This window comes from Synchiropus splendidus, chromosome 10, assembly GCF_027744825.2.
Source record: "Synchiropus splendidus isolate RoL2022-P1 chromosome 10, RoL_Sspl_1.0, whole genome shotgun sequence".
In the NCBI taxonomy this organism is placed as follows: domain Eukaryota; kingdom Metazoa; phylum Chordata; class Actinopteri; order Syngnathiformes; family Callionymidae; genus Synchiropus; species Synchiropus splendidus.
In genome coordinates, this window is record NC_071343.1 from 22,616,240 (window position 1) to 22,630,318 (window position 14,079).

General features: G+C 40.7%; 1 protein-coding gene across 4 annotated transcripts in view; it reads left to right on the plus strand.

The window, feature by feature from the left end:
- The window catches only part of sema5ba (sema domain, seven thrombospondin repeats (type 1 and type 1-like), transmembrane domain (TM) and short cytoplasmic domain, (semaphorin) 5Ba), a 162,246-nt gene that overhangs the window by 36,101 nt on the left and 112,066 nt on the right, over positions 1–14,079 (plus strand). For all 4 annotated transcript variants that reach the window (XR_008415909.1, XM_053876546.1, XM_053876548.1 and 1 more), the window contains exon 2: positions 999–1,054. The gene's annotated coding sequence lies outside the window, so the exon portion shown is untranslated. The remainder of the gene's footprint in view (positions 1–998; positions 1,055–14,079) is intronic.

Genomic DNA, 14,079 nt, shown 5'->3' on the forward strand with positions numbered 1-14,079 from the left:
GATCCCACTCTTGTTGGAAATGTGGAGTCCATACTGACGGTCCACTGGTAACACAGGTGGTTCTCAAAAGGGGTCAGAGCATAGTGCACGGGTAGCAATGAGCTGAACTAGTGAGTTCTAGTCTTTATATGTTAGTATGCTATTAAAGAATCCGAATCATTCAAAATCACATTGAATCTTAGGAATCAATGATATTTTCCCCAGAGTTTAGGTTCAAGCTATATTGTCAGGCTATACAGATTAGATTTAAATGAGGGCATACCATTTTTCAAAGTGGAATCTGGTCCATAACTGTGTTTGGGATTGTACCACATATGCCGTCAGGGTGAGATCCCCTTGTTCTGAAATAGCTGGAGAAAAATCTTGTGAAAATTTGAATGAATCTACACTCTTACCATCAAAACGAAAACAGCCGCAGTGAAACAAAGGGGTTGGTTCGTCGGTACAAACAGATGACCTCATCCAGTGAAATGGCTGCCATGCTTATCAGATGACGTCACCAGCACGCCTGAGCTGCTCTCCCAGGTTGCTCTAGGAACCAACCGGGGGGTCCCTTGTTCCAATTAGTTGCCCAATTAGCACCCCTATGCGCTGTGTACTAAACACATCATGTGTGTCCAACCTGACCTGACACCCTGTCGCCTGATTTCCATGCTCAATGTTCAACACCTCAGCTGCCTTTCTGCACTGTTTTTCAGGTGTTTGTGAGCATTGTTGTTGTCTAGGCAGAGGCTTCTTTTTTTGTGAAAGCATCAGCTTCTCTCCGCCCCTTCGCCTGCCCCAGACTCCCCCACACCCTCCACACCCCACTGAGTCTCACTTTAAATGCCATTCCAGCTCCGCCTTCTCTGCTCCATTGAAAAGTTTGGCGGTTTGTTTATGAGAGCGCCGGTGCTTCTTTGTGCAGCGGAGCTCTGCTTATGAGAAGGAGGTGAACAGCCAGTAAAAAAGACTCACCCCTCCCCCCTCTCTCTCTCTCTCCCTCTGTCTAACTCCAGGATCAGTTTGAAAAGGACTGACAGCCCTGTCCTCACACCCCAGTGATGCTTAGTTGGTGAGTACTTTCATCTATGTTTTTCCAAACTCTCCATTTTCATATTTGCTGTCTGTAGAGTTTACCTGCTAATGTACTTCAATGCTGTCACTTTGCGCTGTATTTATGTTGAAGACCTCAGCGGTCAATCGTCTACTGCGCCTTCAGTGTGAGTGATGGGATGTGATGTGAATGGCGTGTTCCTTGTCACAGTGAGAGACATCACCACCATTAATGTTTTGCTTTTCAGTCCAATGTCCAGCTCTGTGCTTGTTGACCACCAGTTAGTGAGATGTATTTGTGTCAGAGTCATGACATCACCCCAAGTGCGTGCCCCCATTACAGTGGCACAATTTTTGGTGCACGTAATATTAAAGTTCCTGTTTTGGGATTTTGAGAACCGTCGGAGAACATTCATGTTTTTTTTTATTAAGCATGATGTTGATGTTTCTGTGAGCAAATCCTAAAATGAGACACAGCACTGACGTCCTTGCAACTGCATGTACTTCTGCATTCTTGGTTTTGATCAACTGTGTTCATTGTTTTCACAATTGAGTGTCCTATGATTTATTTACATTCATGGTTAGGTGAAAAACAAATTCAGAAGACTCCACGGTTCTATAGTGCTCAGAAAACCGTCCTGCTCTGAAAGTAATGAATATTAGTAAATATTGTAACATGCTCAGCTAGAAGGTGTTTTATCACGAAAAGTGGTCCTAAAAAAATGGAACTTTTGGACACAAGCTGAAACATTCTGCAATATTGAAATGCGCAGTAATCCTCCAGACCTTTATTGCTTAAGATGGTTAGGATTACTTTCAAAGGCTGTTGAAACAATGAGTGCATCTTAATTCATATATCAGTCTGAAGAAAATACTTCATATTGTTACACTGAGCTGACACACTATATAAAAAGTATATAATCACCTAGTCCTCTATTTATTTCTCAAAAGAATGTAGAATTTTACTCCTTCACAGAGCTGTTGGTAGACTGAAATATGTAATATTTTTACATTTGAAATGCTTCCTGATAGAAATCAAGTTCTTTTTGGTCACTATAATGGCCCTGTATGTAGATGCTGCAAATTTCTATAATTGTGTTTTCCATGCTAGTTTATTGGTCTTATTAGTAATTGTTTCTATTCATTTTTTTACAAATAACTTGTCATGTTCCACATAAATTCTAAAATCATAAAAAAATAAATTGACCAAAAAAGCAAATATTTCTTGATTTGTTGGGTTAGGGTGAGCATTTGTTTTAGAAATGTTTAAGCTGCAGTATAGGCATTAACTGGGAATTTCATCTTTGACTTTGAGAGACTATCTGAAGAAAGATGAAAAGTTGACCAAAAAGTTTGAGGCAAACATAATTGTTTTTCCACTGTGTCAGACAATGACTGCAGTTCAATTGGGAGTTTAATTGTTTGAAGAGTTTCCTGCCAAAATCTTCCATTGCTCTGGCATTTACTCGCCATTGTTGTAATTCCCTCGCTCACCAGTGCCTTTCTCTCGCCGCCTCCCTCGTCCTGATTCAAATTGTGGCCTAAATGTCATTCACTGAAATGTGTCAATGGAGGGTGAGGAGCACCACTTCCCTTTCTGGCTGCCCAGAAGCGGCTCTTCTGTTGGACTTGTTCCACTGGGACTCCAGTCGGGCCTGGTGTGTTGTCTCCCCCTAGTCCTGCTGTTGTTTGCTGATATTTAGTTTGCAACGACAATGAGCCGGAAGAAAACAACCTGCTTTCTGGCCAACTGGAGAGAGAAAGCAGGAGAGTGGAGGGACGTTGTGAAGGGAGTCAGAAAATCCCAGATATAACAGGGGACAGGGGACCTATCCATGGACTGTGATTCATTTACGACCGATTTAGGGGAGGGTCATTATCCTTGGCAAATTACCACACCGCCTTTATGAACCAGCCATGGTACATTAGGGCGCCTTGAAACGTGGCTAAGCCGTGCCCATTCACTTCACAAAAAGAGGGACTGATGGCAGATCCTTGGCCTGGGTGACAGTGAAGGCTTTCACAGCCTGTGGGGGGGATGGTGTTGGTTATGGAGAGGGTCTCCTACGATGAGTAAAACTCACTCAGTCAATGCCCATGGACAAGAGGCAGTATGGCTAATGATGTCATCACTTGGCTTTGTCTCCAGTTGACGTGCAACTCATTTGTCCGACAAGCGATGCTTGCAGTTTGTGGAGACTTTTCAGGATTGTATATTGAGAATAGATATGGCGATAATAGAGGTTTGAGCTCAACAGTTAGCTGATGGGATAGCACAGGTCTGATAGTCATTTTGACTTAGCAGCATGTTTAATAGGTTGAGACAGTCCTACGCTGTCTGCAGGCTGGAGGTTGCAGTTTCTCTTGACTACTGACACATTATATACGTCATGATCAGGCTCCCTAGACAGACAGTTACGACATTTTGGAAATATAATGTTATAACATGTCATTATTCATCAGTTTTGTTTTTAGGAAAACAAACATGTTCCTTTTGTTTGAGAATGATTTTCAAATAGTCTTTCTATGTGTGCCAAATATTGGGCAATGTTGGATGGCCTGTTGGGATGGTGCAATGTAAGAGACCTGGACCGCTGGAGCGTGCACCTCCTAGTCAGTGAGCTGCTGATTTAACAAAGAAAGTGGCCTATAGTGGCTCTATTTTCCAATGGACAGTGGCAAAGCTGGGCCTACACACATCACTGCACCCGGATGAGACTGTGTCCAGAAGTTGATGTGAATGTCTTTTTATTTAGATAAAATGCCGAAAGCAACAGAAAAGGGAGGGGCTGCGAAGTGGCATGAAAAAAGAAGTAACTGTTGAGAATCAGATACATTTGCTGCTGTGTCCACAAGTCTGGTTTTAATGTCACACCTGAGGCAACAAACATAGTGGGGAGTTGGAGGAGCAAGGACAGACTGAGGAGAGGGCTTCAATAACATCCTCTCATTCATAAAGTTTGCTGGGATTCTGACAGTGCAGAGTTATAGTTACAGTTATTCAGTTATTGTTTTTGAAACACACTTGAATCCTACTGGAGATGTCCGAACAACCTACATGTGGGATGTATAACTCAGCTGAGATAGGAAACAGCCTTCTGCGACTCCCGTGTAGAGAACGAGCAATTGTATGTTGGAGATTGACGGCATCAGAGCCTTTGACATGAGGATATGATATTTAATGAATCTCAAGGTGTTGAATTCAGTGGGACTTCCACTATGTCAGGATGTGTGGAAAGGTTAGGTCCTCATTTAACCTCAGCTGTGTGTCTTCAGTCTCTTTGACAGTCCCTAGAGGTAGCCCCTGCTGGTAATAGAAGAGCATTCAATCTCCTCACTGTGGAGTGCAGAACCGGGGTCGTATAGTTTGCTGGGTCACTTCTTCAATGTTTCAAGGGTGACTGCATGAGCCTCTGTGTCTTTTATTGAGACCCGTCACTTGCTGGATTTTTAAAAACATTTTTCCTTTTATGGGAATTGTTCCCTGCATGCTTCCTTTGTTGTTGTCCTTTCAGTTCCTCCATCTTTTAGGCAAACAAATCATCAAGATTGTACCAATGCTTTGGATCTGGCAGGACCTGACTTTGTAGTAAACCCACTAAAGTGCAGTTGGAGGTTCTTAACCTTTTTGATCTCGGGGCCCACCTTTCCCAGAAAAAATTATACCCGGGGCACATTCAAGTAATAAAACTGATTCATTACTCTAGATTTCATTTGTGATCAACAATCATATTTAATCTACTTACACGTAAACAAACCAAAACCTTGTGAAATAACATGAAACCATGTGATCATCGCAAATATATTTGTCATCGAAAAGTCCAACTAGCAGCACAACCTGGTGCAAGACATATTCATCAAAAGAAAAAAAGAAAAAAAAATACACTTGATGCACTTGATACTGTACGAAATTGGAAAAACTAAATAAAATTCAGAATAAAATAAATGTAATAAAACCATGTCTAGATATCATAAAATAAAATTAGATATTTTTATTTAAACTCCAAAGAAGATATTAGTAAAGTGTAAATGAAACTATCGCAATAAAATGTTTCCATTAATAAACAGCTACTTTCATGAACAGTTTTTACTATTGTGGGCGGCATCACTTTCTTTATCATTCCTTCTTTTCAAGATCTTTACCATAGTTGTTAACTATCACAGATTTGCAGCTGTCAAGTCAATTCAGTGACTCACTACTGCCACCATAAGTGGCTGATATATTAAAACTGAGTATCTTGCGGCCCTCATGGCCGAAAGGACTAAGACAAAAATACTTTTGGCGGCCCTCTAGGGTTCAAGCATGGCCCCCGGCCCTATGGTTAAGAATCACTGCTGTAAAAAGTGCTCCCAGCTTAGTACCCTCTGGACTTATACTGTAGTCAGCAGCTCATCAACTGGAAGATTTATTTTGAGAACTGATGTGTTTTCCATTTTTCTAAAATAGTATTTATTTATTGCTTTAAAACGTTCTTCCCTTTTTTTTTAAACTCAATCCGCCTGTTGAAGTAGATGAAGGCAGAGAGGAGGCTGTTGTCCGAGTTAGTGGTGGAAACTGAGCCTGTAAATCCTGCGCTGACTGGATCATTAAACTGTGAGCTCCTTTGTAACCAGGCCCAGATCCCAAACCACCATTAAACTTAACAGGCTAATCCTTAGCCCGATGAGATAAGACAAGATTTCCTTTATCAATCCCGTAAGTGAAAATTCCCCAAAAATATATTCATCTGCAATCCATATAAAAATAGCACAATTTTGCAACGTGGTTTTAGTCTTGAAATGAAACCACGTTGTTATGCTGCTTCAGCAGAAATCTAAAATTTCAGCCCTTCATGGTTTGGAACCTATTTCAACTGAGCCAAAAAAAGCAAAAGAACATTTTACCTTCCACGCTTCATTTTGATTTCAAGTTTCTGCTGACGTCTTCATTAGATACCAACATTCTCATTCCTTGCACACTGACGGTGGCGCGAATAAACAGCACGAAATTGCAAAAAATTTGGATGCGAATATTGACACGCCTGTCTTCGCAAATCCTGAGGGTTTATTATATACATCACATATGCGTGGAAGTCACAGCAAATGATTGGGCCCTATGATTTGCCACGATCGTGGAGTCACGGACGGAATCGCTGGATTGGCTGATTACGGAATTTACATGGAATATCGCTGGATTACATTGAATGAGATGATACGGTGGGCTCAGGGTTCAGCCAAGAGTGGAGCTTGTTTCGCTCTAAATAAAAATGCGTTTCACGTGGTATATATGGAACATTATGAGTTATACACAAAGAAGATTATATACCAAGTGACAGCCAAGTTGAAGTAGTGATTACCGCTTATCGACCCCAGCTCATCCTCATGGACCGCCACGTGGGACAGGCAATATTTGATTCTGTTGAAACACCTGTGCGTACTACGTCCACTTCAATTCAAAATAGCTAATGGATGCTGCCATTGAGTTCAACAGTGCATTGGCCTTGGGACTGAATACTAACTATTTCTACCATAACCGTACACAACACAACTGTGCACAACTATATTCAGGCGGGTGTATCATCTTCTGTGTTTGGCACATTCCCGTTCACCTTTTCAAGTCAATCCGACATGGCTATTACATGGCGTGGCTTCCTATTCTTGAGAGGTAAATCAAAAAGTCACTTAAGCAGCTGTGTCCACTGAGACCCATCTGCAAATAATTGGTTGAAGGATCACATTGAGATGGCCGTGTGCTTCATGACGCTGTACTGTTGACAGTTGCCAAAAGCCGTTGTGTATTCCTAATGACAGATATATTTGTCCCTCTCTTACTGTGTCAAAGCATTGTGGTTATGGAGCTGTGATGTGGAGCCAGGATTCTGTCACTTTACATTAACATGATCGTCCTTGGCTGCCCAAAGTTGTTTCTATCACCTTAAATAAAGACTAAAACCACACTGAAGGAAATGTATTCTGCGAGGAAAGCCATTCCACTCACAAAGGGATCAGAGTTGATTTTGTATTTTTTGACAGTATTTATCTCAGCTGCTCTCTGCCGCTGAGCAGATTCCCTTGCGTGAGGAGTCAGTGGCGCTATGGGGGCGAGAGTGAGATGATCAGCTTCTGTGAAATCAACACGGAGGCTGTATGTTTTTGATAATCATAAAAATGTTCTCCTGTTTATCAAAAGCGCTTGATTACATTTGACTGTCTTGACGCTTCGGAGACATGAGAATTTGATGGGAGTCAGGTTCAAAGGAGGGGATTGAAATTAGCTGTGCACATCTGCCGCTGGTTTGGAAGTTAACCCCTCAATATGTTGAAAAGAAAGAGAAGAGGCGCGTTAAGTGATGCTGCGACAGATGAAACCACAAGGGATCCACATGGCAATGTTTGGCAATGTCTATGTGATGTTGCTGTTGCTTTCATTTACAATCAAAATTCACCAGAGCCAACAATGCTGGTGAGATCACTTTTTTATTCATTCAGAGTTGGAGATGTGGGGGCTTTCAAACTGATCTTAGTACGCAGCAGGGCACTATAACATGAATAAAGCATGTTAATAGAATGACTTACAAAAAAATACTGGACTCAACATCAGCCCATTGCTTTGCTTTGGTGTCAATCCATTCACCTCAGTCTAGGATTTTGAATTTTTTAATCAAAATGGTACATGTGCAGTAAAAAATGTTTCTGTATTATTCATTTTAAGTGTCATTGAATTGTCAAAAACATGGTTGTTGCCTCGTTCCATGCAATTTATTGTGCACATGCTTTAACACTTAAATCGTATACAGCGCAGCTTATATGTCACTGTAAATAAATAACATTGTTCAATAATACAATCAAGTAGAGCTGTGTGATTGTGGCAAAAATCATAATCATTATTATTGAGTCATACTGAAATTACAAAATGTTCGAAATGATTATTCCTTTATCTGAGGAATTGATTTGAATGACACTAAGTAAAAGTAAAGTGGGAAAAATATTGTATAATTGTACTTCTGATGTCATGCTGTTGAATGTTTAAGAAGTGAACTTGAAGGTAACAGAAATGCCCAAAACATTTAGTTTAAAAATAAAACAAACCAAAACTGCAATCCACATCATGGAAACTGTTCAAGTAAGGGTGTCCACACACGCTCACCATCTTCTGGAGCTTCACACACTGGTTGTTGTGTGACTTGTGGACTCAGCCACATGTGGAGGAGAAAAACTGTGTCGCGCTGTGCGACACTGGTCAAATATTGGCAGCCTCACTGAGCTGCAGCTAGTGGCTGTTCTGCCAGAGTGGCAAATACAGAGGGTGAATGTTTTACTACTTTTTGGCATGTTTGTGTCCCACAGCCGATCACTATAACTTAGTTTAGCGTTTGCATTTTTGAACTTTTCTGCAAAAACTGGTCCACACTGCTCCATTCATGGATTTTCAAGCCATTGTTGTTGAGGTGTTAAATTCCACAACAAACAACATGTAATCCAGCTTTAAGTTTGAATATCTCTAAATCCTTTTAGGAGTCCTTGATGTGTTTTGAACTAAACCGTCTCACCTGAATCCGCCCACCGAGCAGAACTAATGAGAGTCCGATTATAAACTCGGTGGGAAGACACCGTTGATCTTCGTCAGCCAGCTGCCTTTTGATTCTGGCACCAAACTTGCTGTTTAATCATTGAGGAAGGATTAGTGGCACCGTGTGTTTTCTAATTATAGACCTGGTCCGGGCACTCTCCCCCTCTGTGGGGTCGACCCTAAGCCCACCAGGCCTTCATCTGGTGCAATATTCACAACTCCACTCAACTGCAACTTTTCACACATCTAGCTCACTAGTGAAGTTGTGCCTTTTTAATCCCATTGTTTCTTTTTTCACTCTTCCTCAGTTCAACAAAGGCTCTTTAACCATGTGAGGGAGCTGTCAAAATAAATCACTTCCTGTTTTGAGAAACAAGGGCTGTTCTGGAAAGGAACGGATGCTAATTCATTCTCCATGCAAACAATAAATCTGCTGGCTTTTATGCCTTTTCAAAAAAAAGAAAAAAAAAATACCATTCCTTGGCAAACAATGGGTTTGATGAACCCTTCTGGGAGAGTGCATTAACCATTTCCATTACAAAGGTGTTTGCTAGACTCTCGGTTTGGAAGCGCCTCCATGGAAATACATGGATCAAAAGAATGTGTTGAAGCCCATGAAACGGACTGAACAATAATAGATAAAGAAGTCTGTCAAACATCTGGCTTGACGTTGTTTTGCTCACTCACTGACATGCAAGCGTATTTGGATCGGTGAGATTCACTCTCAGCTGCTGTAGGGTCACTTTATTTGTCATATGAAGATCATTGTGCACAGACTGGGACAAACATCCATAATAGAAACAGGATTATCTCTGCAAAGATGATCACGCTAGTGCTGAGCATGAAAATAAAACCAGGAAGTGCTCTCTTATCAGTTTTTGTAAGATTTGGCTCACACAAAAATAAGAGGCTTAGCAACAATAGCAGCAGACTGTTGATCAGCCTGCCTTTGTGGACGATAGCAACTATACAAATATCTACAATGGATGTTGGGATTCATTTTTGTGATGGACTGAGAGGTTTAACTTGAATGTTGTTTTTGCTCAGTCCTTGCAACAACGTGTAATCCCAGAGCTGCTGTGGCAAATTGAACTGAATGTCAAAATTATCGCATCCCAAAAATGTGAAAATAAAGAAAAATGTACCCAAAGTATAGTTGAAATCAACTGCTTTCTTGCTGTGTCACTGAGAGTGATTTTGAATGTATTTTATCAACAATTATTTCACATTATACGTGTCACTAATGAGCTTGATTCTGCTCCACTAACTGTTGTTGGTTCATAATTCTACCCAGCAACGTCAGAATCCCGATACTGTAAATTACACACCAGCGCTCCAACTAAATGGTTGAGAAATTTTCTAATTAAACTCACTTATTGCTGTTTTAACAAGCTTGTTAGGATTGACTGTTGCCGACCGCGTGTGTCAGTAAACATCTCTGCAGGCCCTAAAGTATCTGCTGAAGCCCTAGATTCAGTGTCATTTGTTCTTGCTCTTAACACAAGGCTCATATCCTTTTTACAAAGGCTCATTGATTAGGAGGTGAAGGGTAACTTAATCTAGCGGATAAAGGTTTCCCCTCTTTAAGACTGACACACAGAGTCTCTGTTCCTCGAGAGAAATTTCACTGCGTAATAGATGTGCACTTAGATTACAATCTTTAAAGCTAGAGTTTTAGCCTTCACAATAAGACCACCTTCTACTGCTGTTTGGAATTCACTGGCTCCATCTTTGGAATATACTCTTGAAAGTGAAGTATTCTGTTGATACATGAATTTTAATGTAGCAACTGGTTTAGCGTTGTGATGGGGAGTTGAAGTCAACCGAGCATGGAAAACCACAGACAAATGTGAAAGTGAACCTTTCTTAATATTTAAATACTCTTGGCGGGGATGTTGCTGGTCTCTGTGTATTTTTATCTGAATGTCCCCTTGAAAAGTGGTAGACGTGCTGAAGAGGTGGAGAGGAAACAGAGAAAAATATTCACATGCAAATGATTTTGTTATTAAATCAAATGATGATAATGCAAATAGGTGCAGTAAGTTCAGTGCTGACTCAAAACAGCCCAACAACATGCCAGGATTCGTCCTTTAACTTGCAACACCAAGGTAAAAAAACATTACACTGGATTGTGTAGCATTTGTTATAGTTTTCCATTCTCATAAAATAATGTTAAGATCAACTTAAGAATGTTATTTCTGGCTTAAATAAGACCCTACTTACTCAATTATGCTGGTACTGTCCATTTCGATGTACTGTAATAGATGCTTAAATCTTGTGAACAAAGTTCGCCAGACTGTTTCTCTAGGTGAATACAATTAAAAATGCAGTATGGTATCTGCTAATAGTGGGACCAAACATGAAGGCCATACTGTACAATACATGGCAGCACACATATAATCAAGTAAAATTTTGACCTGAAAGTCACTATGTCTCCCAGCAGTTTAAGTCCTGGAGCAAAGTGTAAATCAGGTAGACAGAATAAATATCCTTAACCAACATACCATCATTGTTACTACATATATTGTTGGAAATTGAAAATAGCGTTTAAGTGTTTGCACACACCGCTTCCCTGAGCAGATCTTGGATTTACTTCCAAATTTTGGAAACCAACTTAAAGTACTCAGTAGATTATGGAGCAGAAGCTTCAGTGACCAAAATGTCAAATGACCAAAAGGTGTGTGTTGCCCTCAGCACTGTGGTACTGCATCAAACTGATTCCATGTAAACCACAGTGATGCCAATATCAGTACCAATGCTTGTAAAGCAGTTTGCCAGAGGAATAATGCCTCATCTGAGGATGCGTGTGAGAGGGGGGGTGGTGGTGTGAATGAATGCTAATGATATGGATATATCTGTGTCTCTTTTCAAAGTCAAGTTGGACTGAAACTCAGCTGGTGTTCCTTTATGGAGAGCCAGTCAGCATTGTTGGACGCACCGTTTCAATACAAAATCAAATCCATTGAATACATTGTCTGAGCAGCTTACTGTGAGCCACATTCCACTTGTTCTCAGAAGTCTGAGTGGAGAACAAAGACAGAACACCCACTTTGTTGGAAATGTTCATGGTTCGAGAATGAAATATAGCTGGTAAGCAAGTATTGAATGAATATCAACCTTTTAAGTATTGCGTTATTCCATATCGTCCCAGTTCTGAGAGGCACTAGCAGCCAAAAAATGCCGGTATTCAGAACACTTGAACTGATGGTCTTGTTGCCTCAAGTGAAAGTTTGTGTGGGCATCTGCTAAATACATCGCTCAGTATAGCCAATGTCAGCATGTCCATATTTATTTTGTACTCATCCATTTTGCCATATTATTTTCACTGGTTATTGACGCGAAGCACATTTAACTAACTTTGAAGTTACATCCATGTTCATGCTTATGATGTGGTTTCAGTCAACTCTGAAAGTTGAAATGGGCCATCAACGTTTACCTTTCAATTGGTGTTGTATTTCTTTCAGAGTCTGTGTGGTTAATTTGGTTAATTTTGGTTATTGTGCTGGTATTGCTGAGTGAAAGTGCAACTGAAATGACAAAAGAGCACAACTACTTTTTTCAGTTTTTTTTGTCAGTTCCTACCTTTAGTGTGTCATTCATTGCAAATAAATAACTCAATAAGGTTTAGGTTCACACATTGGTTGTGACTTGAACTCGAATAAAACACCATAGTTCAGATCATAAAACAAATGGGGTTCTCTGTGTCCACAGTAAATCAAACTCATTTGTTGCTAGTGGGAGACGTCAGGTGTGTGCTGCTCTCAGGAGTGTGAGAATCCATGTCCGAGGTTGTCACTTGCATATGCTCCAATTTATCAGACAAGGATTAAATGTAATCTCTGCTCTCATGCTGGATCACCTCTTTTCTTTGCAACTGGGTTTCCTTTTGAGAACTAATGACACCTGCCGCCGATTACACCTCCTTCTCTTGTTTACATGGCCAGACAACCTGAGGGCACTCGTGAAGAGCTGTTATAACCGGAATAAAGGTTAAGGTTCCATGGTAAAAATGAATAATATTTGATAATACAGTACATGCACACTATTACTGTTGTTTCATCAATTCAAGTGAATGCGCACAGTGTTCTGTGGGCTCTGTTGCCGCCCCTCCAGTTACCTTGGGAGTGGGAAGTCAGAGCTGGGAATGACATCATTGCCAATTTCAGTGTGTTCCAGTTATCAGTCTGAAAAGAAGATAGTGACGTCCATGATAGCACACGTGCCATGTCCAGGTATAAGCAACTTCTTCATAATCATGGACTCTGTCCACAACTAGAAAAAACTTAGGAAGAAGAGGAAACACAAATTCGGGCATGTGTTTCTTTTGATGCATTTCAATGTTTCAAAACATCTACTTCCTATTTACATTTGGGGAATCTTGGATTGTGAACTCGGGGTGGTGAGAATTCTCCCACTGACTGGCAAATCCTATGTGACTACGTGACTAGGAATTTCCCAATTTGCGCATGGAACGCACCATATGTATTTGGCTCTGTGACGCTACGCTGCCTTGTGTTCGTCACATGGTATGAGGATGAATCCCTGATGGCGCTGTGTGCAGGGACGAAACTGGTGGAGTGTGTCATGCTCATGTCGCAATGAGACACTTTTCATTGAGTAAATGGAACTTACCAAGTACATGTTCACCTTCCCAAGTCTGACAAAGAATGCATTGTGAATGGCTGCCATGAACGGGTTATTGGTTTTATTGGTTTTATGGCACAAAAATCTGAATCGACTTCTTAATAGGAAGATACATTTATTGATTTGCTGCAGATAATGTGCATCAATGAACATATGCTTGGCAAACAATCAAAAATTGTCTTCATATATGTTTTATGTTTTCCATGTGGTAGAAAACGCTATCAACTCAAGTTGAATTAATTCATTAAAAATTTAGTAAAAAATCTGATCATATGACTGGTGTGACATCCGGACAGCCAAATGAGCAGGGTGGGGAGTCAACACAACTTTGGGTCATAATTCTACTTGTATCATTAATACAGGACACTGTCAAGAATGACATTAGATAGTGAACCTCTGAGTGAGGGTTGGTTTTGTTAGAATAAGCGATCCAATTTATCAGCCATCAACACACGCAAGGTTTCTTGCTTGGACAAAACATCATCCTGGAGTGGACAACATTGTTCCAAAAAACTGCCTCATCACAGCAACAGATATTGATCTTCATGTCTTTCAATAGCAACCACCAATCTGCAAACATCTTGGAGCAGTCGCAGGCCCACACAGCCACAATTTAACAGCAAAATAAAATTGGCAAAAGCAACACAGCTGACATGAATCAATGTTAATTCCCCTGGTGCGCACAATGTCACACTAGTCATCGTCAGTTGCTGATTGGACGGTCAGTTCTCACACACAACAAAGTCTCTTTCAAACTAAAATTCTAGCTTACACACTCCACAACTTGCTTTCCTACACCCAGGGTCTAATATCGGGGAAGGGACAACTGGCTTCACAAAAGCAGAGTGCCT